Raw genomic sequence first — 25,498 nt, forward strand, 5'->3', positions numbered from 1 at the left:
ATCTAGAATGTACTTTCAGTTCCTTCAGTAGTATTTTCCTCAAACAATCAATTTATTATTTTGGTCCTCTTTTAGCCAAATGATAGATTTCTTGGAAACATTGCTTCATTACATTTATTTGTAGAATCAAAAGTGCTCTGATTTATTTTTCCAATGAACTCTGTAAAAACAGAAGCACTAATTTATAAGAAAAAAAAGAAAAAAGAAAACAAACATCTGAAACTTGGCTGTCCTAAAGTGTTTCTGTATTGACTTGTGTAACTGTCAGTCACACTTGAATGGAGTTCACAATGCTAATAACAAATCAAAATCATAGACTTATTCCCAAAGTATCTGTTAACTTCTCTCAGAGAGGCAGGGGTTTTTTTTCACCACAGATCAGTCTTCTATTCCTGACCATCTCAAAAAGTTTTGGACCCAGAAGGAAGAGCACAAGAATGCGTCTAGCCCACCAGTAATATCATTGGTGTTCTTTGCTGCATCTGTAAATTGAAATGATTTATAGATAAGTGCAAATAGAGAACTTAAAGACAAGAATTATTTGAAACATTATGATAATTAGCATGAACTATTAGGTAGGACATAGGTACTGGAGGTTGGGAGGAAGACACAAGCTCAAATGGGAACTAGTTCACATTTCAAAGACTATGCCATGTTCTCAAAACATGACTTTGTGCTCAATATATTTAAATGGGTCCTTGATTTTGTTTATTTTCTTAGTTAAATAGAAATGTAGACAGTTAAGATTTACATTGCAGACAATGTATATAAGGGAATATTCATGAAAAAGGACTTTAAAATAGCTAATATAAATATCTATCAAAGATATGCAAATATAATAAAATCCTATGACTGTGAAATTAGCCCAAATATATTTAAAAACATAATGATGGGCCTGGAAATAAAAAATCTCCATGTTAGAGCCCTTGCCTGTTATGCTTCAGGCCATAAGTTCAATTCCTGGCACCACAAAAATGTAAGTAAGTAAGTAAATAAATAAATAAATAACATAATGATAAATTTGGTGAATATTCAGTGACACACAAACACTTCTGGGTAGAGGGTAGATTATGAATTAGTAAATTAATAATTAGTAAAAAACACAATGGAAAACAAGTTATCAATCATGTATATCAAGAGCCTTCTAAATGCTCATACTCCTGACCAGGTGATTCCACTTATAAAAATTTTCTAGTTACAAGAAAATAGAGGAAAAAGTTTTATGTGTAAAGAAAAACAGATTTAAAAAAGATATCATGAAGAGAAAGTGATAACATTAAGATAAGTTGAAAATAATTGGGTCTTATGCCTCTTAAAATTTATTTTTCTTCCATGAATTATTAAAGCCATGATATTTTTAAAATATGTAGTATTTCTAAAAATGAAATCTATGAAGTTTTACTTAAAATTGCTAAAGATATAGCGTTATGCCAAAACAAAACAAATTGAGGCAACAAAATCATCAAAGCATGATATCTTTCTGGAGGTATGCTTCCTTATATTTGATAGTAATATTCAGCTTTTGCGATTCGGAATCACAAGAACACCCTCTGCTTTTTCACAGTCTGATTTCCTTCCCCCTTCTTTCTCCAGACCTTTAGACTGGTATTTAACCCATCATCTCAGGGATAATCAACCAATTAGGCACCTGAAGTTTAGACAATGTTACCTACATCTGTTAGTATTTTCTAAGATCTTACTAAACGGTACATAATTTTGTTTATGCTTAGTAAATTGTGCTTGTAGATTTAGTGGTGTTTTATTATAAAATTTTTTTAATATTTATTTTTTAGTTTGTAGTTGGACACAATACCTTTATTTTATTTATTTTTATTTTTACAGGGTGCTGAAGATTGAAACCAGGGTCTTGCACATGCTAGACGAGCGCTCTACCGCTGAGCCACAACTTCAGCTCCTGAATTTTTTAATCCTAAAAGTAATTAACCTTTATATTAAAGTTAAAAAATACAGAAATGAAAAAAAATGTCATGTGGTTCCACCATATAATGACAACTTTTAGTAGTTTAGGGACTTTTCTTCTTGTCTTCATTATTTGTGAATGCTAATTTAAAAAGAGTTGAAAATAATTGGGTCTTGTGCCTCTTGAAATTTGTTTTCCCCCAATAAAGAATATAGAGAATAATAATAAAAAACATGCATGTTTCATTTTTTTTGAAGGGGGATGGTTACAGGGGAATTAACCCAAGGGTACCTTACTTTGAGATTCCTTTGATGGTGCTACATCTCCAGTTCTTTTTTCAAGTTTTACTTTGAGACAGGATCTCACTAAATTGCTGAGGTTGGTCTCAAACTTTACATCCTCCTGCCTTAGCCTCCCAAATTGCTGGGATTACATGCATGTACCACCTTAACCAGTTTATACTTTTCATTTCTAATTTCATCAAAAAGTGGTAATCACCAAGAATTTTTAAGCTTCTTTTCCTTTCTATGTATGCATTAATACACATAAGTAATATATATATATAAAGAACTTAAATTGACATCATGCTCTAAATATAATTTTATAATCTAATTATTTTAGGAAAAAATGCAAACACAAAAGACAGTAGAATGAATAGTAAATTAATCCCTTTGAAGCTTCACTCAGCTTCAACAATTATTCAAACATACCCCCAAATTAATTTGAAGCAGACACCAAATCATTTCTACCCACAGCTATTTATGTATTTATAGCTAAAATATAAGGGCACTTACTTCTAAAATATATATTGACAATACCATTATCACATCTATAATTTTTATAAAAATGCTTTACGATAAAATAGTCAGTGTTTAAATTCCCTTCAATTGTCTCATGAATGTTTTTATTATTTTATCACAGCTGATTTGTTCAAATTGGGATCAAAATAAAGTTCACACATTGCATATCTTTCTTTTTTCTCTTTTTTCTTTTTTGGTACTGAGGATTAAACCCAGGGTCACTCAACCACTGAGCCCCATACTGAGCCCTTTTGTGTGTTTTTTTTTTTTTTTTTTTTTTTTGGAGATGGTGTCTCACTGAGTTGCTTAGCACCTCGATAAGTTGCTGAGGCTGGCTTTGAACTTGCAATCCTCCTGTCTCAGCCTCCCAAACCTCTGGGATTACATGTGTATGCCACTGCACCTGGAAGACATTGCGTTATTGATACATGTCTTAAAATCTCTTAAACTATTGCTTCTCCCTCCTTTTTCCCCCCCCTATCGATTTATTGAAGCAAAACTGGGTTGTTTGTCCTATAGGATTTTTCCAGTCTGGATTTTCTGACTGTAACTCCAATACTGTGATCTTTCTGCCCTGTGTTTTCTTACTTAAGAAAACTAGATTGGACATAATTCTAGTTTGATTTTGAGTTTGTTCATTTCAATTGTTGAATGTATTTGCAAAAATCTGCTCACAATATTCTCTTATTATTCTTTTAATATTGTAGAATCTATGTTGATGTCATCTCTTTTATTTTGATATTGGTAATTTGTGTCTTCTCTCTTTTCTTGTTAAGTTTAGCAATTTATCAATTCATAAATACCAGTTTTTAGTTTCATTGATTTTGTCTGTTTTTTTGCTGTTCCTTTTATATTTCTTTTATTTCTGCTTCTGATCTTTATTTTTTCCTTTCTTTTGCTTTTATCAGGTTTAATTTGCTCTTTTTTCACCCTAGTTTCTTAAGGTAGAAACTTATGTCATCAATATGAGATTGTTCTTCTTTATCACTATAGGCTTTAGTGCAAGAAAGAACTCCCATTCCAAGTAGTGCTTTTATAAAACTCAGAAAGTTTTATGTTTGTTTTCACTCTCATTTGGTGTAAAATAATATTTAATTTCTTTTTCTATTACTGCTTTCATCCATGGATTGTTTATAAATATTTTATTTAGTGCTCAAATATTTGGAGATTTTGCAGACATCTTTCTATCATTGATTTCTGATTTAATTTCTAAGTTCAAGAATATGCTTCATATGACTTGAATCCTGTTATGCCGCAGCCCGGCTGGCACTGTTACATTTATTGTGACTTTTTATGGCACAGAATGTTATCTATCAATATATTAAAACAGGGTTGGGGTTGTAGCTCAATGGCAGAGTGCTTGCCCAGTATATGTGAGGCACTGGGTTCAATCATCGCCACCACATAAAAATAAATAAATAAAATAATAGTACTGTGTCCATCTATAACTAAACAAAAATTAAGGTATTAGAATATTCCATGCACACTTGAAAAGAATGTGTATTCTGCTATTATTGGATAAACATCTCTACACATTAGCAATGTCAACTTGGTTGATAATGTTTGTAAAATCCCTACTCTACCATTACTGATTTTCTGCTACTTTGCTCTTTTAACTATTGAGAGGAAGGTTATTGAAATCTTCTATTACAATTGTGGATTTTATTTTTCTCTTTGTAGTTCTATCAAGTTTTGTTACATGTATTTTGAAGCTATCTTGTTTGGTGAATGTTTTTAGATTATGGTATGCTCGAATTGAACCCTTCATCATTATGAAATTACCTGTAAGGATCTGATAACATTCTTTGTTCTGAAATCTACTTTGTTAGTGATTAGTATAGGCATTCATTCCTTCTTTTATTGGTGTTAACATAATGTATTTTTCTTTTACTTTTTAAACTTGTAACCTGTTGATATTTTGTATTTAAAGTATGTTTCTTATAAACAGCATATCATGTTTTCCTTTTTATCCAATCTGATAGGCTCTGCAGTTTAATTGGGTATGTTTATGTTATTTACACTTTTGCTTATATTTTTATACATTTAATTGACAAATTAAAATCACATATATTTATGGCACATATTTTTCTTTTGTTTTGGCACTGTTAGGTTTCAAACCCAAACCTCATACGTGCCAAGCAAGCGCGGTACCATTGAGTCAAGTCCCCAGTCCCAACATGATGTTTTGAAACAAATATTCATTGTGAATGGCTAAAACAAGCTTATTAATATGTTTATCACCACACATACTTCTTTCTTTTTGAGATGAGAACACTTTAGATCTACTGTCAGGGCTGGGGCTGGGGCTCGGTGGTAGAGAGCTTGCCTTACATGTATGAAGTCCTGGGTTTGATCCTCAGCACTGAAAAAACAAAACAACAAAAACCTACTTTCTTAGCAATTTTAAGTATACAATATAATTTTTTTGGTAATATTTATTCTTCAGTTTTTGGTGGACACAAGGATCGAACCCAGTGCTAAGTGAATGCGTTACCACTTAAGCCACATCCCCAGCCCTATACAATATAATCTTATTAACTATGATCACCAAGTTGTACACAGATCTTCTGAACCTATTACTCCTAACTGGAATTTTGTGTCTTTGACCAACATCTTCCCAATCCCAATCTCTACCCTCACCACCCCCATCTCCTAGTAACCACATTTCGACTCTCATCTTCTAAGTTTGACTTTTTTAGTTTCCATATGTAAGTAAAATCAGGCAATATTTATCTATCTATGCCTGTCTTATTTCACTTAACATAATGTCCTCCGAGTTCATTCACTTGTTCTAAATGACTGAATTTGCTTCCTTTTAAAGGGAGAATAGTATTCCATTGTGTATGTGTACCTCATTTTCTTTTTTGGTGGGGGATACCAGTGAGTGAACTCAGGGGTACTCAACCAGTGAGCCAGCCCTAATTTGTATTTTATTTAGAGACAGAGTCTCAGCTACTTAGTGCTTCACTGTTTCTGAGGCTGGCTTTGAACTTGCAATTCTCCTGCATCAGCCTCCGGTGCTGCTGGGATTACAAGTGTTCACCACTGTGCCTGGCTGTATGGCCCATTTTCTTTATTCTTCTGTCCATTAATGGATACTTAATTGATTCCATATCTTGATTACTGCAAAAAATGCTGCAATGACTACGGGAATGCAGACGTCTGTTTGACTTACTGACTTCAAATCTTTTTATTTTAAATACACAATTTTTAAAAATATATATTTTTAGTTGTAGGTGGACACAATTCCTTTATTTTATTTTTATTATTTTTATGTGGTGCTGAGGATCGAACCCAATGCCTCATGTGTGCCAGGCGAGTTCTCTACCTCTGAGCCACAACTCCAGCCCCACAACTTTTTTAATATTTATTTTTTTAGTTATAGTTGGACACAATACCTTTTAATTTTATTTATTTATTTATTTGTGGTGATGAGAATCGAACCCAGGGCCTTGCACACGCTAGGCAAGTGCTCTACCTCTGAGCCACAACCCCAGCCCCTGACTTCAAATATTTTAAGTAAATATCCGAAAGTGTGATTGCTGGATCCTATGGTAGCCATATATTTAATTTTTCAAGGAACCTCCATGCTTTTTTCTACAGAGACTATACTAATTTAAATTCTACCAACAGTGTATAAGCATTACAATTTCTCCACATCCTAACCAACACTTGTTATCTTTTTGCTGTCTTTTTTTGAAAACAATAATTTTAACAGGTGTGAGGTGATTTCTCTTGATGGGTTTAATTGGCATTTTCCTGATTAGTGGGTTGAGAGTTTTTTATGTACTTTTTTGGCCATTTGTATGTCTTCTTTTAGAAATATATATTACATTTATAAAGCAGATTATTTGTTTTTTCTTGTTATTGAGTTTTTAATGTATTTTGAATAGTAATTCCTCATCAGAGATATGGTTTGTAAATATTTTCTCCCATTCAGTAGGTTGTCTCTTTAGTTAATTGCTTTCTTTGCTGTGCAGAAGCTTTTGTTTTGTTTTTTTTGGTGGTGGTACTGGGGGTGCTTCACCACAAAACTTACATCCCTAACCCTTATCACTTTTTGTTTGTCCAGGCTGCCCTTGAACTTGCAATCCTCTTGCCTTAGTCCAAGTAGCTGGAATTCCAGGCTCATATCACCACACCCAGCCTGAACTTTTTAAATTTGATGTAATGTTTTTTGTCTATTTTTGCTTTTTTGGCCCATGTTTTTAGACTAATATAAAAAAAAATGATTGTTCAGACCAATGTTATAGAACTTCTCCTCTATGTTTTTTCCTAAAGGTTTTATATTTACATTTAATGTTATTATTAGCTATAACTTTTTTTCCTGCTTTGCTGGGGATGGAACCCAGAGCCTCACAATGCTAGGGAAGTGCTCCCCCACTGAGCTGTACCTCCTGTCCTAGTTATAACTCTTTGTTAGAGATTTCTGTAGGGGTTATAATGCATAGTGTAAGTGATATTATCATCTTACACTATACTTTATGTATAACAGCCTTATAATATGAGAGTTGTCTTTATACTTTTACATATATTATAAACTCCATGATATAGGGCTTTTATTTTATTTGTTAATGTCTTTAAAAGTTATTTAAATAAAAATTTCATATATATTTTTTCAGAGAATTATGATTTTCACTGTTCTGCCTTCTTTTGTATAGATCCCTAATTTCCATTGAGTATCATTTTTCTTCTGCCTTAAGGATTTCATTTCATTCACTAACATTTCTTGTAGTGCAGGTCTTCTATGAGGGATGTTTCAGCTTTTATATATATGTTTGAAAAAGTCTATTTCACCTTTCTTTGAAAGATATTTTTATTAGGTATAGAATTCTAGGTTGACAGGTTTTTTTTTTTTCCTTTTGGTATTTTAATAGTGTTGCGTCACTAGCTTTTCTATTGCCTGTGTCTGATAAGAACCATGCTATTATCCTTATCTTTATTGCTCTCTCCATAATGTGTCTTTTTTTCCTCCAGCTACTTTTTACATTTTCTCTTTATCACTGGTATTGAGTAATTAAATTATGATGGGCTTTGGTGTAGTTTTTCCTCATGTTTTTATGCTCAGGAGTGCTTAAACTTCTTGAATAGGTTGGGTTTATAATTTCCATCAAGTTTGGAAGATTTTAGTCTTTCTTCAAATACTTTTTTTTTTAAATTTTGCCACCATATTTCCTCTCCATGAAGGACTCTGATCTTGTGGATCATTCATGTTCTACTTATTTTAAAAATTACTTTTTGTCTCTAGGTTTTATTTGCTATTTCTATAAATCAATTAATCTTTCCTTCTCTGTTATCAATTTCTTCCAACAATGTCAAATCTGTTGTTAATATCATTCAGAGTGTTTTCCATTTCATCCACTGTAGTTTTAATCTCTGAAAGTTTTAGCTGAATTTATTTTTTCATATGTACTATATCTTCATTTAATTTTTGAACAAGTAGCAAGTATGCTGTTATAATAATGTTTACTAAGTTTTTCAGCTTTGTCAATTCTGGATTGGTTTCAACTGATGGAATTTTCTCCTCATTATGAGTCATTTTTCCTTGGTGTTTTTCATGTCTGGCAATTTTTTACTGGATTCAGGATATGGTGATATCACCTTGCTAGATGCTAGATATTTTGTATCCTATGTTTTTGACCTTTGCCCTGGAACACAGTTAATTACTGTACAATAGTTTGATTCTTTCTAGTCTTACCGTAAAAAGATTTGTTATGCAGAGTGAAGAAGAGCTCAATCTACACCTATTTTTTTTCTCACTTTGGAGGCATGATTCAGCTGTATACCCTACCCCAGTGTCTTGTGACTCATTAGGTTTTTCAGTGTGGCTGTGGGGGATGGTATATTAAGCATCTTAAGAGTCTGTCTTCTTGTATTCACATTATGTCTGTAGGATTTATCCGTGTTGTTTTATGTCTCAGAGGCTTGCTATTTATTTATTGGTATTGAGCATCCCAGTGTATGAACAAACCATATTTATTCATCCATTTTATTATTAATGGACATTTAGATTATTTGGGGCTATAACAGAATTACTATGAACATTCATGTCCTGAGTGGTTTGACAGGTGTTATGACAGAAGTATGTGGGCACTAATGCTGTGGGATCACAGATGGATGGTTCTGGGGAAGGTGATGCTTCAGCAGAGTTTTCAGGAGAATAAAAGATGATTAAACATAAAAGAAAAGGAAAAGTTTCTACACAGAGAAGAAGAGTCATGAAAGAAAAGGAAGAAAATCACCATGAATTAACAAGGAAGAAGGAAGAGAAAGAGACTAGACTGGTAGGTAAACATTACCAGAAATTGGAGGGTCCAAACTTTACCTCATAGAATTTCAAGCATGTAGTCACATAACCAGATTTTCTTTTTTTGAGAAGTGTTGTCTGATCACAGTGTAGAGAATGGATTGGAGGAGGGTGAGATTGGAGATTGGGAGGCCTGTTAGGAGATTATTGCAGTAACTCAGAAGCAAAGAGGACTGCAATAAATCAATGACTATGGGAGCAGTGAACAGGGGAAGGTTTGAGAAATCTTGAAGAAAGTTTATTGGGGAGAGAGAGGAAAGACTCAGTGGAGATACAAAGATGTTTGCATTGGGTGATTTGATATGGTAGTCCAGTAAAAAAATTTTGAATAAAAGGAAAAACTTTCTGGGAAAGCTAATGAATTAAACTGGAAATGTAAAAGTTAAAACATTTTTTTGTGGGGGATGGGGCACGTACCAGGGATTAAACTCAGGGGCACTCAACCACTGAGCCACATCCCCAGCCCTATTTTGTATTTTATTTAGAGACAGGGTCAACTAAAGTCAAAACATATATATAAATTGTGGGCAGACACAATGCCTTTACTTATTTATTTATTTAATGTTGTGCTAAGAATTGAACCCAGTGTCTCATGCATGCTAGGCAAAAACTCTAACACTGAGCCACAATTCCAGCCCTAAAATCAAAACATTTTTGAAAAGAGTTTTGATGAGTGGCTTATGATACCAGATAGCAAAATATTATATAAAGCTATGGTAATTAAATCACCATGGTACTATACCCAAAAAGATAAATTTGAAGGGACAGGATTGAAGGTCAGGGGTACATGTGAGACACTGGGTTTGATCCTCAGCACCACATAAAAATAAATAAAACTGGGGCTGGGGATGTGGCTCAAGTGGTAGCGCGCTCGCCTGGCATGCGTGCGGCCTGGGTTAGATCCTCAGCACCACATACAAACAATGATGTTGTGTCTGCCGAAAACTAAAAAATAAATATTAAAAAAATTCTCTCTCTCTCTTAAAAAAAACAAAAAACAAACTTTCATTTAATAAATAAATAAATAAATAAATAAAGGTATTGTATCCTTCTACTACTAAATATTTATGTATATTAAAAAAGAAACTTGAATATAAGATCTGTGATACCACAATGAGAGAGAGAGAAAAAACAAACAAACCGGGAGAAAATATTTCAAAATATGTAGTAGACTAAAGGTAATTAAAGTATATTAATTATATATATTATATATATAAAATATATTAATTATATATCTCAAATTCCTTGAGATAAGTAAGAAAAAGACAAAAACTAATAGGAAAATAGATAAGGGACCTAACAAGGCATTTACAGATGAAATACAAATGGCCAGTAATCATAAGAAAATATTAGTTATTGCCTAATTGATTATGTCTAAAATTCAAATAATGAGGAAAAATTTTATGTCTAATAGTAAAAAATGCCTAAATATTTTCAATATCAAATGCTGACTTAAGAATAGGGAAACATTTAGATACGGAAGAAAACAATTTCACACTTTTGGGACAAATACTAGGGATTGAATCCAGGGGTGTTTATCACTGAGCTATATCCACAGCCCTTTTTATTTTGTATTGGGTGACAGGATCTCATTAAGTTGCTGAGGCTGACCTCAAAATTGCTATCCTCCTGCTTCAGCCTCTTGAGTAAATGTAATTATAGGCATGTGACACTATTCCCAGTTTTGAGACACACACACACACACACACACACACACACACACAAAAACACATTTTTTTTACCTTGAAACTGTTATTGGATCTTATTGCTTAGAAATATTTGCACAGAGATATATTTCCAAGGATATTTCTGTGAGTGGTGCTTATACTAGTGAAATAATGGAAGAATCTAAGTAGGGGTTTGATAAATTATGTCATGGTCGTACAATGAAACACTATGCATTTATTTATTTTTAAAATTAATTTATTTAGGTGGTGCTGGAGATGGATCATAGGGCCTCACACATGCAAGGCAAGAACTCTACACATCCCCAGCCCTGCATTTAAATATATATATAGTAGTTGTAGATGGACAGCCTGCCTTAATTTTATTTGTTTATTTTTAATGTGATTTTAAGGATCAAACCCAGTGCCTCACACACAGGAGGCAAGTGCTCTCCTGCATTTATTTATTTATTGTTTTATGAAGCAGACCTATATGCAAAGTATAGAAAGTACAGAAAGATATTTATAGTATGCTGTTGGGTAGAATTTATTAGTTGGAAAATAATGTAGCTATGATGCCATTTTTATAAACAGACATTTATTAATGTGCAGAATATGCGAAAAATCGGGCCATCAATTAGAGAGCCATAAATGAACAAGATCTCTGCAGCTGTGGAGTTGACAAATAGTTGACAGTGATTCCCCCCAGGGAATGAGAATGGTGGCAGTGGGCTGGGAAAAGGAGGTACTTTTTGCTTTATACATTTGGACTGTTAAATTTTTATCAATAAACAATTTTTGTTTTGTAATTTTAAAGCTAAGCCTTAAAAGAAGACATTTATATAATTTTTCTTGTATTTTCAAATATTTAAAGCAATAGTGAAGTTAATTAACATTTTTGAAAGTGTGAACAAATGGGAACTTTTATACTTTTGGTGTGAGCTTACATCTGCATAAATATTTTGGATTGTAGCTTGGCGATATACATATGTATGTATATTTAAGGCCTAAAAATCAGCTTCAATACAAAAATTCTAGGAATTTATGTTGAGGAAAAATTAAAAATATAAAAATGTTAGAAATGTTTATTGTAGCTTTCTTTATAATAGTGTAAAATTAACAACCTAAGTATCTTTCAACATGGGATCACTTTAATTAAATTATGGTACATAGGTAAAATCAAAATGATTGTTGACATCTCACTGGTTGCCACCCCAGCAGTCATTTCTTCTTCTCCCTTGGAAATAGACCATTTTTTTCAGTTATTGAGTGGCAACATGATTGGGGGAGGTGGATAGTCTAGGCAGCAAATTGCAATTGTTGATAGTTATTCTATATCCGTGTATCTGGTTTAGGGTTTGACAAATTTATTTATAGCTAATTAAACATCTAGGTAGTTCTTCATGGAGCTTTTGGGAAGATTTTCACCCAGAAAAAAAAATGTATGAGGAAAAATCCCTACCAATTTTCAACTGTATTTTAATACTTTGTGTGAGCATGTCAGAATGTGATGGCTTAGAGCTGGATGGTGATCTGTCACTCTGAAGGAAAGCCATGAGAATTACACAAAAGCCAACCAAAGCCTCGAATGTTAAGTTAAGTATTTATGCCCAGCTTTAAAAGTAGCTAGTGCCAGACTTTTTCATTGTTTATATTTTCTTTAGTTGGGCATTACAGTTACATACAAATGAAGCCACTTGAGAAAGTGCCCAGCTTGTGAAACGAGTCCCAACTCAAGAATTAACCTGTGTTGAAAGCTTGGAAAGCTCTTGAGAGTACAACTCAGCTTTAGGACATGGACTGTTTCCTTAAATTGTCAATGCCTTGGGTTTCTTGTCTGTAAAACAGGAATAATAGTATAATTTCTATCTTACAAGGTTTTAATGTGAAGGTTGAATGCATGTTAAGCATTTAGTAACAGTAAACCAAGGTGATTTGGCTGGAGAATAGGCTTATTCATGATGAGTCACTTTTTAAAAAAAACTTTTTTAGTTTCCTTAATTATTTTTTTTAAATATATGTATTTATTTACTTTTATGTGTTGCTGAGGATTGAACCTGGTGCCTCACACATGAAAGGCAGGTGTCTACCACTAAGCTACAGCCCCAGCCCATGGATCCTTTTTTTTTTAAGAGAGAGAGAGAGAGGGAGGGAGGAGAGAGGGAGGAGAGAGAGAGGAGAGAGAGAGAATTTTAATATTTATTTTTTTGTTTTCAGTGGACACAACATTTTTTGTATGTGGTGCTGAGGATTGAACCCGGGCCACACACATGCCAGGCAAGTGTGCTACTGCTTGAGCCACATCCCCAGCTCATGGATCCCTTTTTTGAACACACTGCAAAGTCTAGAACCATTCCAATTTGGGTTACTACTTTTTAATTATGATTATTGCATTTATGTTTATGAGTGAGAATGAGTTGAAATTTCTTCCTTGTAATAACCTAGCTTGACTTTGGTATCAAATTATGTTATCATTATAAATTAACTTGTAATTTTTTTGAATTTTCAGGTTGTTTTCTAAGTTGTTTTTTTATTCAAGTTCTCAAATTTATTGGTATACATATCTTCCTAATGTTTTATGTTAGTTTTTTAATGTATGCTGCATCTGTACTTACTTTCTAATACTTTAATTTATTCCTCTCCTTTTTATTGAATAATTTTTGTTGCCAATTTTATCATTGTTTCAAAAAATAACTTTTTTTCTTTGTTAATGCTCTTTGGTATATATTTATTTTTATTTCATTAATTTATGTTTTAATTATCTTCCAACTTTTAATATCTTTGTTATGTTGCACTCTTTCTAATATTTAAAAGTTAGGCCTAGGGCTAGAGATGTAGCTTAGTGGTGGAACACTTGCCTTGTGAACACAAGGGTTCAATTTCCAGCATCATAAAACAAAAACAAACAAAAAGTTGGGTCTTATTAAGTTTTAGTTTTTATTTTTTCTAAAGTTTGACTATACATATATTCCTAGTCCCATTTTTTTCTAATTTTCATAATGAAAATTAGATTTAGAAGTATGTTTTAAAATTTCCAAATTTGTATCTTCATAGATTTAGTATAATCAGCAGCATTGCAGTCATGAGGTTTTCTGTGTGATATTGATTCATCCAAATTTATTGAGACACTGTATCTCCTGACACCTGGTCAATTTTTGTATATACTCTATGTGATTAAAAAGGTTACACTTTTTTGTTTTCCAGTTGTTGTATAAATATGTATCTATTAAATCAAACTTGTTCAGATATTCTTTATTCTTATTGATTTGGGGAGTGGAACTGGGAATCTAACCTAGGACCTTGTGCATGCTTCTTGATTTTTAAAGCTGCTTTACTGGTTATTAACAGAGTTCATTAAAATCTCCCACTTGGATGGTGAATTTGCCAACTTCTCTTTGGAATTTTGCCAATTTTTAATTCTATATATTGAAGCTAATAGTATAATAAAATAATGTTTTTGTTATTTGAAAAAGTTTTTCTCAACATTTTATTTTGAAAAGTCATTTCTCTATAAAATTTGAAATAACCCTTCAATAAATACCTATATGTGTTATCCCGTTTTCAGCTCTAACAAATAAAACCCAAAGCTAGATATTTTATTTAAAAAAAAAAGGTTTCTTTGGGTTCCAGTTTTGGAAGCTGAAAGTCCAATATTGGGCAACCTCATTTGTTCAGTCTCTGGTGAGGGGTCCCCTTGTCTGTGTTACCACATGGTAGACAATCAGAAAGGGAACTGTGTGCAGAAGGAGCCAAGTGCATGGTGTGGCTTTGCTCTCTAACAACCCACTCCTGTGAGAACTAACTGGGTTCCTGCAAGAGCAACGATAATCCCTTCTAAGTGCAGAACCCCCATTTGCCCTAATCACCTTGCACTAGGTCCCACTATCTCTCACAGGACTCCACTAGGGACCAAGCTTCCAGCATGTGAACCTTTGGGAGATAAACCAGGTCCAAATCAAGGTAATATCTTACATTCTTTTTCCTAAGTTCACAAACTGCAATCATTTGCCATATTGCTTTCTTAGTCTTTCACCTCCTTAAATTTATTCTAAGGTTTTTTTGTCTTTTGGATGATTTTGTAAGTTGAGTTTTTTTCTTATTTTTTTTTTCAGCTTGTTTGCTTTGTTGTATAGCAATAAAATTGATTTTTTAGTATTGATGTTATACTCAAAACTACTGAATTTGCTTAGTAGCTCATTTTCTTTTATGGGTTTTGGGGGATTTTCTATATAGAGGATCGTGCCATGTGCATAAAGAAATAGTTTTACTACTTCTTTCTAAATTGTATGTCTTCTATTATTATTTTTTTACCTAATATTTCTCTTACCTAATATTTCCAATACAATGATAGCATAAGTGAAAGTGGTCATCCTTGTCTTGTTCCTGAGGGAAGTTTTCAGTCTTTTGCCACTGAGTGCAATACTAGCTGTGGGTAATCAATAAATGCCCTTAATAACATTGAGGAAGAGCTCTTCTATTCCTAGTTTTCTCTGTTTTTTTTTGTCATTTTGTTAAATGATTTTTTTTTGCATCATTCAGATGACCACATGGTATTTTCCCTTCATTCTATAATATGATGAATTTCATCATCTGCTTTTTAAAAAAATGTTGAATCATCCTTACATTTCTGGTATAAAAACCATTTGGTTCATGGTCTGTAATCTTTTAATATTCTGTTGGACTTGGTTTACTAGCAGTTTTTTGAGGATTTTTGCAATCTATATTCATATATGTTGAGAATGTCAGCTTGTAATTTTCTTTTCTTTTCAGCTTTTGATCTGGTTTTGGTGTCAGGGTAATGCTGCCCTCATATGTTGAGTAGGAAGTGTTCTCTAATCTTTAGTTTTCTGAAAATTTTGAGAAGGATTGGTGTTAATTTTTCTTTGGATGTTTGGTATGACTCAACGCTGAAGCCATCTGTTCCTGGACTTTTCTTTGTTGGGATTTTTTTTTAACTACCCATTTACTCGTTAGGACTCTGCTCATATTTTTTATTTCTTCTTGAGTCAATTTTGTTGATTGTGTGTTTCTAGGAATTTGCTCGTTTTATCTAGATTATCTAACTTTGTTTATCTTACACGAGGGCATGAAAATTTACCTTTGTGTTATTCTAAGAGTTTTGTAGTTTTAGCTCTTACAGTTAGAGCTTTGATCCACTTTTGTGTGTGTGTGTGTGTGTGTGTGTGTGTGTGTGTGTGTGTGGTATTATGGACTGAATCTAGGGGCACTCTACCACTGAGCTACATCTCCATCTCCAGCCCTTTTTATTATTATTATTATTTTAAATTTTGAGACAGACAAGGTCTCACTAAATTGCCTAGGCTGGTCTCAAACTTGTGACCTTGCCTTAGCCTCCCCAGTTGCTGGGATTATTGGTATGTGCTACCATGTATAGCTATTATTGATTTTTTTTGACATATGATTGTTTGTAGTATTCTTTTTCAATCCCTTTTTTTGTCAGCTTTCTTTCACTCTTTTTCACATTCTCCCATTTACTTAATTAAATTTTTTTTTTAATTCACTTTAAGGGGCTGGGGATGTGGCTCAAGTGGTAGCTCGCTTGCCTGGCATGCATGCGGCCCAAGTTTGATCCTCAGCACCACATACAAACAAAGATGTTGTGTCTGCCGAAAACTAAAATATAAATATTAAAAAATTCTCTCTCTCTCTCTCTCTCTCTCTCTCTCTCTCTCTCACTCTCACTCTTTTTCTCACTCGCTCTTTAAAAAAATTTGCTTTAGTTATACATGAAGTTGAATGCATTTATGTACTTTGATATATCATGTATAGATGAGATATAATTTCTCATTTTTCTGAGCATTCATGTTGTGGAATCACATTGGTCATGCAGTCACATCTATACATCCAGTAATAATGTTTGTTTCATTCTACTTGTCCTATGTTACTAAACTCTGATATTTGGTAAATAAGTGTTAAATGTATTAAGTACATTTTTGACTTATAATATCTTCAACTCATTATGGGTTTATCAGGATATAATAATGCTATAATAAATTTGGGAGTATCTATAGATGTTTAAAGCTGTGAATTTTCTCTGACTCTTGCTTTTGCTGTATCCTGTAATTTCTGATATGCTGTATTTTCTTTTTCATTCATTTCTAAGTATTTTTCTAACATTTCTTGTTATTTCTCTTTGATCCATTCATTATTTAAGAGTGCTTTTTAATTTCCCATTTTATGAATTTTTCAATTTTCCCTTTGTTGTTATTTCTAGGTTCATTCCATTGTGGTCAGAGAATGTGCACTGTATGATTTTAATCTTTTAAAACTCATTGAGTCTGTTTTGTGGCCTAACCTGAAGAATGTTCCATACTCACTGGAGAAGATTGTTAATGCTGTTGTTAGGTGAAGTTTGTTAGGTCTTGTTGGTTTGTAAAGGTCTGGTTGGTCTAGGTTGTTTAAAATACTTAATTTTTCTTTTTGATTTTCTCTCTAGATGCTGTAACAATTTTGGGGTATTGAAGTTTCCACCTAATGTTGTAGAACCTCCTTCAATCATGGCAGTATTTTTGCACATTTTTGAGTTATCCTATTGGTGTAAATGTGTATAATTTTTACATCCTTTTGATGAATTTACTCTTTCATCAATGCAAAATCACCTTCTATTTCTCTTCTGGCAGTTTTTGGCTTAAATTGATATTCGTGTAGCCATTCCTGTTCTGTGTTGATTGCTATTTTCATGGAATACCTTTTTCCTCTCTGTATTAATTTCCTAAGGATACTGTAACGAAGTGTCACAGAGTGGCATAAAGTAATATGAACATCTCTCTCACTGTTCTGGAGGTCAGAAATGTTGAATAGAGGTGTTATCAGGGTCAGGCTTCCCTCTGGAGTTTTTCTGGCAGGAACCTTCCTTGAATCCTTCCTTGCCTCTTCCAGCTTCTGAGAGTCCCAGGCATTCCTTGGCTTGTGGCTACATGGCTCCCATCTCTGCTGCCTTTCCACTTGGCCTTCTTTCTATCAGCTTTCTGCTCAGATTGAACTAGGATCCACCCTAATGACCTCATCATACTTTGGTTGTCTGCAAAGACCCAATTTCCAGAAGAGTTCACATTCATAGATAGTTCACATTCATAGGTATTGGGTGTTAGGATTTTAACACATTTTGTAGGGGGTGCAAATTCGATTCATGGCACCATCTTTCCACTTTCAATCTATTTGGGTCTTTGGATCTAAAACGAGTCTCTTTATGGAAAGTGTTTACAGTTGCATCATTTTAAAACACACATGCTGCCAATCTCTTTATCTTTTGATTTCAAAATGTTATCTATTTACGTAAAGGAATAACTGATAAGAACGGAATGCCATTTGCTGTTTGTTTTCAGTGTGTCTTATTCTTTTCTGCCTTATTTCCTCTATTACTGTCCTTTTTTTATATTTGGTTGACTTTGTGGAATGTAAATTTTGATACCCTTCTTCTTTCTTTCTTTTTTAAAAATATTTTTTAGTTGTTGATGGACCTTTATTTTGTTTATTTGCATATGGTGCTGAGGATGGAACCCAGTGCCTCACACATGCTAGGCAAGCACTTTTCCCCTGAGCTACAACCCCAGCCCTACCCTTCTTATTTCTTTCATATGAGTTTTAAAGATTTTAAAGTGGTTGTCATGGGGGTTACAATAAACATTCTAAACTTATAACAACCTAGCTTGAATTGATACCAATGTAGCTTCAATATCACATAACCTCTGTTCCTATACAGTTCTGCCCCCTGCTTTATGTTGTTATTGTCACAAATTATACCTTTATACCTACAAAATGATATAATTTTTGTTATGTATTTATCTTTAAAATCATGTAGGAAATATAAAAGAGGAGTTACAAACTAAAAGTTGTGAGGTTTTTATTTCTTATATGATCACCTGTATTGGAGTTCTTTCTGTGGCTTCTTCATATGGCTTCCAGTTACTCTCTCGTGCCCTGTCATTTCAGCAAAAAGTGTTCTTTTAAAACATACTTTTGTAGAGTGGTTTATCAAGACCAAACTCTCTCAGCTTTTATCTGGGAAGGTCTTACTATCTCCCTCATTTTTTTATTCATTTTTAATTATAGGTGGACACAATACCTTTATTTTGTTTATTTTTATGTGGTGCTGAGGATTGAACCCAGTGCCCCACATGTACTAGACAAATGCTCTGCCATTGAGCCACAACCCAGTCCCTCTCCCTCATTTTTGAAGGTCAGCTTTGCTGTGATTAACATAAGAGAAAAAGAGAAACAAAAAATTTAAAAGGGGGAAAATGGCAGGGGAAAGGGGAAAAGAAAGAAGAAAAGCTTCTCCCAGTCTTGGGAGATTGGCTTAGAACAATCATTCATTACTCAGACCAGGCTCCACACCTCTGCCTCAGCCTTCTGTTTCCTGCTTGCACAGAGCCTGGAGACCAGCCAGAGGCAAAGGCTTCATCTTCTCAGGTCTTTTCCAGCATGCATCCCACCCTGGGCATGCACGTGGTTTTCTAAGTTCTGAGAATATCTGGCTATTTAGAACACCCTAATTCCCAGAAGTTCTTTCTCCTTTTCTTCCAGGATTTCCATTTCAATTGCTTTTATTTTCTGGTAAATCAAACCATCTGTTGAGTAGGGGTGCTAAAGCTAACTCATACTCATAAGAGCTGCAATTCTTGTTATTATAACATGTGTCAATTGTACAAATCAATGGGTTTCACTGTGACATTTCCACATATGCATTCATTGTGCTGTGATCATTTCACTCTCCCTTTACTCTCTTTTACTCCCTTCTCTGTGGTCATCTTCCCCTTTCCTAATAGTCAGTCTTCCGTGTTTAAGTCATCCTTTTTTTTTCTTCCAATTATCCATATGTGAGAAAACATGAGAAAAAACATATAGTACTGGTTTTTCTGTGTCTGGCTTATCTTGCTTAACATAACCTTTGGTCACCCCATTTTATTGCAAATGACATGATCTGATTCTTCTTTATGGATGAATAGTACTCTCTCTCTCTCTCCTCTCTCTCTCTCTCTCTCTCTCTCTATATATATATATATATATATATATATATATATATATATATATATATATATCATATTATTTTATCACTTCATCTGTTGATGGGCACTTTGACTGATTTCACATATTTTATCACTTCATCTGTTGATGGGCACTTTGACTGATTTCACATGTTGGCTATTGTAAATAGTGCCACAATAAACATGGGAATGCAAGTATAAGAGCTGCAATGCTAAGATTTCATCTCACTCCAGTCAGAATGGCAGTTATCAAGAATACAAACAACAATAAGTGTTGGCGAGGATGTGGGGGAAAAGGCAGACTCATACATATTGCTGGTGGCACTACAAATTGGTGCAACCACTTATGAAAGCTGTATGGAGATTTCTTAGAAAACATGGAATGGAACCAGCATTTGACCCAGCTATCCCATTCCTTGGTCTTTACCCAAAGGACTTAGAATCAGCATCCGGTATATAGTAACACAGCCACATCAATGTTTGTAGCAGCTCAATTCACAATAGCTAAACTGTGGAAGCAATCTAGATGCCCCTCTTTAACTTTAATTGGGCAAAGGGGAGGAAGTGGTGGGGAGGGAGCATGGGGGCAGGAAAGATGGTGGAATGAGATGGACATCATTACCCTAGGTACATGTATGACTGCACATATGTGCAACACTACATCATGTATAACTAGAGAAAAGAAAAGTTATGCTGCAATTATGTACAATGAATCAAAATGCATTCTGCTTTCATATATACCTAATTAAAATAAATTAATTAAATAAAAAAAGAGCTTCAATTCTTTTTAAATATTCTTCTCTGCTCTGCTCTGTGTTCTATAAGGCTGGTTATCATTTGGGTTCCTTTGCCCTCTGATTTCTGGTTAGGTTCCTAAATAGGACATTCCATAAGATTGAGAGGGTGGCTTCCTCTATCTGGCTGCCTTCTGTCAGAGGCTGTTATTACCAAAGTCTCTTATGGCCACAGCTCCTATCGGAGCTACAACTCTCATTGAGGTCCAATGACAGCTTCACATTTCCTTCCCTTTTGGGCCTTCTAGTATTGGCTTCCCACCGTTGCCAGTCTCAGTATCCTTTACTCTCTCTTCTTGGTTCCCTTAGCCTTGCCTCAACTCTAAATATGTAGATTATTTCCTTGAGATAGTTTCTGAATAGAAGTTTTGGGTCAAAGGTAAAGGGACAATTGATTTAAAAGAAGTTTAGGAAGTAACATCAATAAGACTTGAATGTAGGCGGTGAGGCAGAGGAAAGAATCTAGGATGAGACTTAAATTTTTGGCTTAGGTATCATGGTAGATGATGATGTCATTAACTAAGATTGGGAATAGAAGTTAAGGTGGGTGTGTGTGTGGGGAATGATAACAAGTTCAGTTTGGACATGTTGCATCTGCGATGTCATGTAGGTAGAAAAATTTTTAGTAGGCAGTTGGAAATACAGGGCAGAGACTTGAGAGAGGGATTTGAGCTGCAGATACAGATCTGAAACTCACAAAGTTGGGGTCCCCAGATCTCTGGGATGTTTCCACATGTATTTTCAGGGATTTGTGTGTTCACTACATTGGTTTTTATATTCATGCTTATATTCATGTTTTCATTTCAACCATAATCTGGATTATTTGGATGACCACCATGTAAGTAAGTATTGACAACTTACTCTAGTGACAGCATTTGTATTTCTGTTTATAATCCTGCTGGTGCCAAGTGTCATAAAGCCAGGCTTAATATGCAAATGATGCAATCAGGTCAAGTGTCATTTTGTGCTTGCCAATGTGAAAGAAGTTTCATTGTAGTTTGAATAGAGAAGAGGGGTGGGAGAACTGAATCATCACACAGCACTCAGCTCTATTTCAATTAAGAAGAGCCATGTTATTAGCAACCAGTTGCTGGTGAGGCAGCAATTTAGTTTCAAAAAACAACATCACTAACACACAAATTAATGTTTATTTCATTTTATGAGGGTTTTTTAAAGATGTTTGGTTTTATTTGCATTCATTTTGCAAAGTTTTAGTTGTAAAGTCATATAACAACTATAAACATAGAAATTTAATTTTATATTTAAATAAGTAAGTAATGTTACAATAAAAATAATTTGTCACCATTGAATATCTAGGAGTAATCTTTTCCTTTAAATGGTATGTGTACATTATATAGATGTGTGTGAGGGCTGAGGCATAAATGAGACTTATCATTTGTAGGAGAGAATAAGAAGGAATGCTGCCGAGAACAGAACCCTGGGAAACATCAGTAATTAAGGAATGAATGAAGGAAGAAAGAAAAACCTAGAAGTAAACCAACAGGAAGAGGAGAATAAGGAAGCCAAAGGAGAAGCAAGTTCTCAATTAAAAAAAATGTCCTTGAAAGGCACAGATGGCTTTAGACCACACATTTTTAGTAGAATAGTAGTAACAAAGTTGGATTTTGGGGGCTGGGGTTGTGCTCAGATGTAGAGTGCTTACCTAGCATGTGTGAGGCATTGGGTTGGATCCTCAGCACCACATAAAAATAACTAACTAACTAACTAAATAAATAAATAAATAAATAAAAGGGATGTGTCCATCTACAATAAAAAAATTCTTTAAAAAAAGTTGGATTTTTGAAGTTGAAGGAGTGACTGAGAGTTGAGAATGTGTAAACTTTCTTAAGTTTTGTTATGATGAAAAGAAAAGAGTTTGTGGAATGGGGGACAAACTCACCATAAATATCATATGCAAGCATGTTTACATATTGAACAGGAGATGCAGATGGAGTGAGGATCCCTATGCAGATAAAACAAAACTATTAGTAGAATAGGGTTTCAGAGGGCTGCGGTTGTGGCTTAGAAGTTAGAACGCTTGCCTAGCAAGTGTGAGGCCTGGGTTCAATCCTCAGCACCACATAAAATAAAAAATAAAGATATTGTGTCCAGCTATAACTAAAAAATAAATATTACAAAACAAAAGAATAGAGTTCTAGAGGGAATGGGACTCCATGAGACCCAGATAACAAATGACAGGATTACTCTTGAAAAGTGTTGATAATATTTTGCTATGGGCGATGAGAAATTTTAGAGGTGAAATCTGGACTTTGTGCTAAGTAGATTTTAATTTCCCTTGAGGTAGGGGGCCAGAGTGATGGGAAAGTAGTAGGTTCATTAAAGCAGTAACAGTTGTTATGAGAAATGGGCAGGGAATTTCTAGCAATACCAAATGCCTTCTGAGATCTGGATTCTTGGCTGTGCTACTGTCTAGTTCTGTGTGGGAAAACCAGTCTGAATATTTGAAGATTTGAAATATTTGAGGAATTTGAGCAAGGTAATTTCCAAAGTGCTTTCTAGCTTAATTTAGAACTCAGGCACTAAATTGTTTATAACAAGTAATCTAACTCAATTGATGCTTCTTTTCCCCCTTGAAAGAGTTACTTTGGGAAAAAAAATAAGCCATTTTAGATTACATCTCATTTGGAAGTCCACAGTGGGGGAAAAAAGCCAGTTAGAATAAAAAGGGAAAAGAAATGGGAGACTTGTTTTTTTTTCTCTTCATTTATTAAGTATCTCTCTCATCTACCAAAACAAAACAACACTCAGAAAGATCCAGGAACTAAAGAGGGGGAAAAATGATGAAAGAAATTGACTCTGTCTTTTTGGCCTCTAGCTTCTGAGAACCTCTAAGTGAATTCCAGCTATGGGTTAAATTATCATGAGATTCCAATGAGGAATTGAGGAAAATGACATAGCCTCAAGGAATTTCTTGTGAAGAAATCCACTTCAAGACCTAGCTGCTCTGCCTCTGTAGGAAAGGATGGCTGGGAATAAATAGGTTTGACAATGACTGAAAATGTAAATTTGGTGGTTCCCTCTCTGTGCTCTCCAGCGTTTGGTTGGTAATTAAGCTTTTTAGAATCTAACCTTAATTTTCGATTTGAAGCATAAATCAACCAAAGTAATTTCCTAAAGACCATATCTAGCCTTGCAATGAGAGTTAAAACAAGACTATATTCATCAACTATTGGATACCTAACTCATTATCTTTCTGGTGAGAAAGTTCTTTAAAAATCAAAGAATAAAAATCAAAGCAATAGTATTGCATCTGAGTTGAGCCTGAAATGCCAGAAAATCCTAGGTTTTACTGAGCAGTTTAGCCTGGAACACTGGGGAGCTATGCATTTATCCTGGGCTCCTTGTATCTAGCTCTCAGATACCTGTGCTTCCCAGGAGGAAGAGGAGACCACCTCCAGTAGAAGGAAGGGTGCTGACACCACCAATTCTTATGCCCTTTATCTATTTACACTTCTGTTTCTCTTACTAGACTGTTAGCTCCTGGAGGGCAGAGAAGTTGTCTCATTCATCTTTTTTATCCCTAGTGCCTACACTGGTAACCTGTGCATAGCAATTTCCTAAAATATGCTTACAGGATAAATGAATGTAGTAAACCTGATTCCGTGTTCCAAATAATTTAAAGGAAGAGGGTATAATAATTTCCAAACATTTTAATGGTACTAGCAATAATAGTTCTTTTCAGTTGTGCTAACAAAAAGAAATGGCATCTGGCATCTTTGAAAATTAAGAATGTGTGTATGTGTATATATATACATATACATGTATGTGTATATATATGTACATATATATGTTTGTGTATATATATGTACATATATATATGTATATACACATACATATATATGTACACACACATACACACATATATTCCTGAGTACATGTATGAACATGTTTTTTTGATTATTTGCATACATCTCGTGCCTGCCAAACTTTTCCAAAACACCATCTCGATTTTGTTATTCCCCAATTAAGGGCCCATGATGGCTTCTAGTTACATGATACATTGGTATAGAGCCTTAGAAAAACTTAATTTAAAGCAGAGTTTTCAATCAAGTTCAAGATTTCATCAGCATTGTGCAATAGAAATTACATAGATTTGTATTTTTAAAGATTTCATCAGTATTGTGTAATACAAATCATATAGACTGTATTTTGTGGGCATGATTATTAATCAGTTCTTACTTGAGTGTTAGGAACAGAAGTTCAACTCAATTTAGTTTAAGCAAAAACAAAAAAGAAAGAAAAAAATATTCCTTGAGTAGCTAGGAAGTCTAGGAGATCATATCTGGCTGTAGGCCTGCCTTCCAGAAGCCCAAATATTGCTTTCAGAACCTTGTGTCTCATCTTTCTTGGGTTCACTTATTTCTTCTTGTCTTCAGTCTTTGGTTAAGATTTCTTCTCTACAAAGATAAGATGGGCTCCAAGTGCCTTGGGCTTACATCCTTCAAGTTTAGCAATCTCTTAAATAGAGAAAATCATCCCCTTAACTTCAGATGAAAATTTCTGGGGAGGACTCTACTTGGCCTAAACTCTTTCATACACATAACCCTCAACTAATTACTGAGATCAAGAAAATGTACTATTTTGATTGGGGGGATTTCCCCCCCCCCCTGCTTCCCATATTGATTGGCTAAAATGCAGATTGCTTGCTTCTCCCTTGTGACCCAGGAAATGTAGAGTCCCATGATGGCCATTTCCTCTGAGGGAGGGTAGGTCGCCAAAGGAAAAAGTGTGGCTGCTACTGGAAGGGAAATGGATGAACAAAGTTAGCTTTACAGTCTACTACAATAGGGCTTCCATGTAGGTGTGTATGCAAGGTCAGTTAACCAACTGGAATCCAGCCAGATTGTTCAGGGGTTCATCTGAATGTTAGTTTACATGCTGTACCACTGTTAACTATTTGAAATATCATCCTTGCTTGACAGTATCTCACTACTTATGAGTTAAAAATAACATATGTAATGTGATATGAACACTGTTGAACAC

This window comes from Callospermophilus lateralis, unplaced genomic scaffold, assembly GCF_048772815.1.
Source record: "Callospermophilus lateralis isolate mCalLat2 unplaced genomic scaffold, mCalLat2.hap1 Scaffold_139, whole genome shotgun sequence".
Taxonomy (NCBI): domain Eukaryota; kingdom Metazoa; phylum Chordata; class Mammalia; order Rodentia; family Sciuridae; genus Callospermophilus; species Callospermophilus lateralis.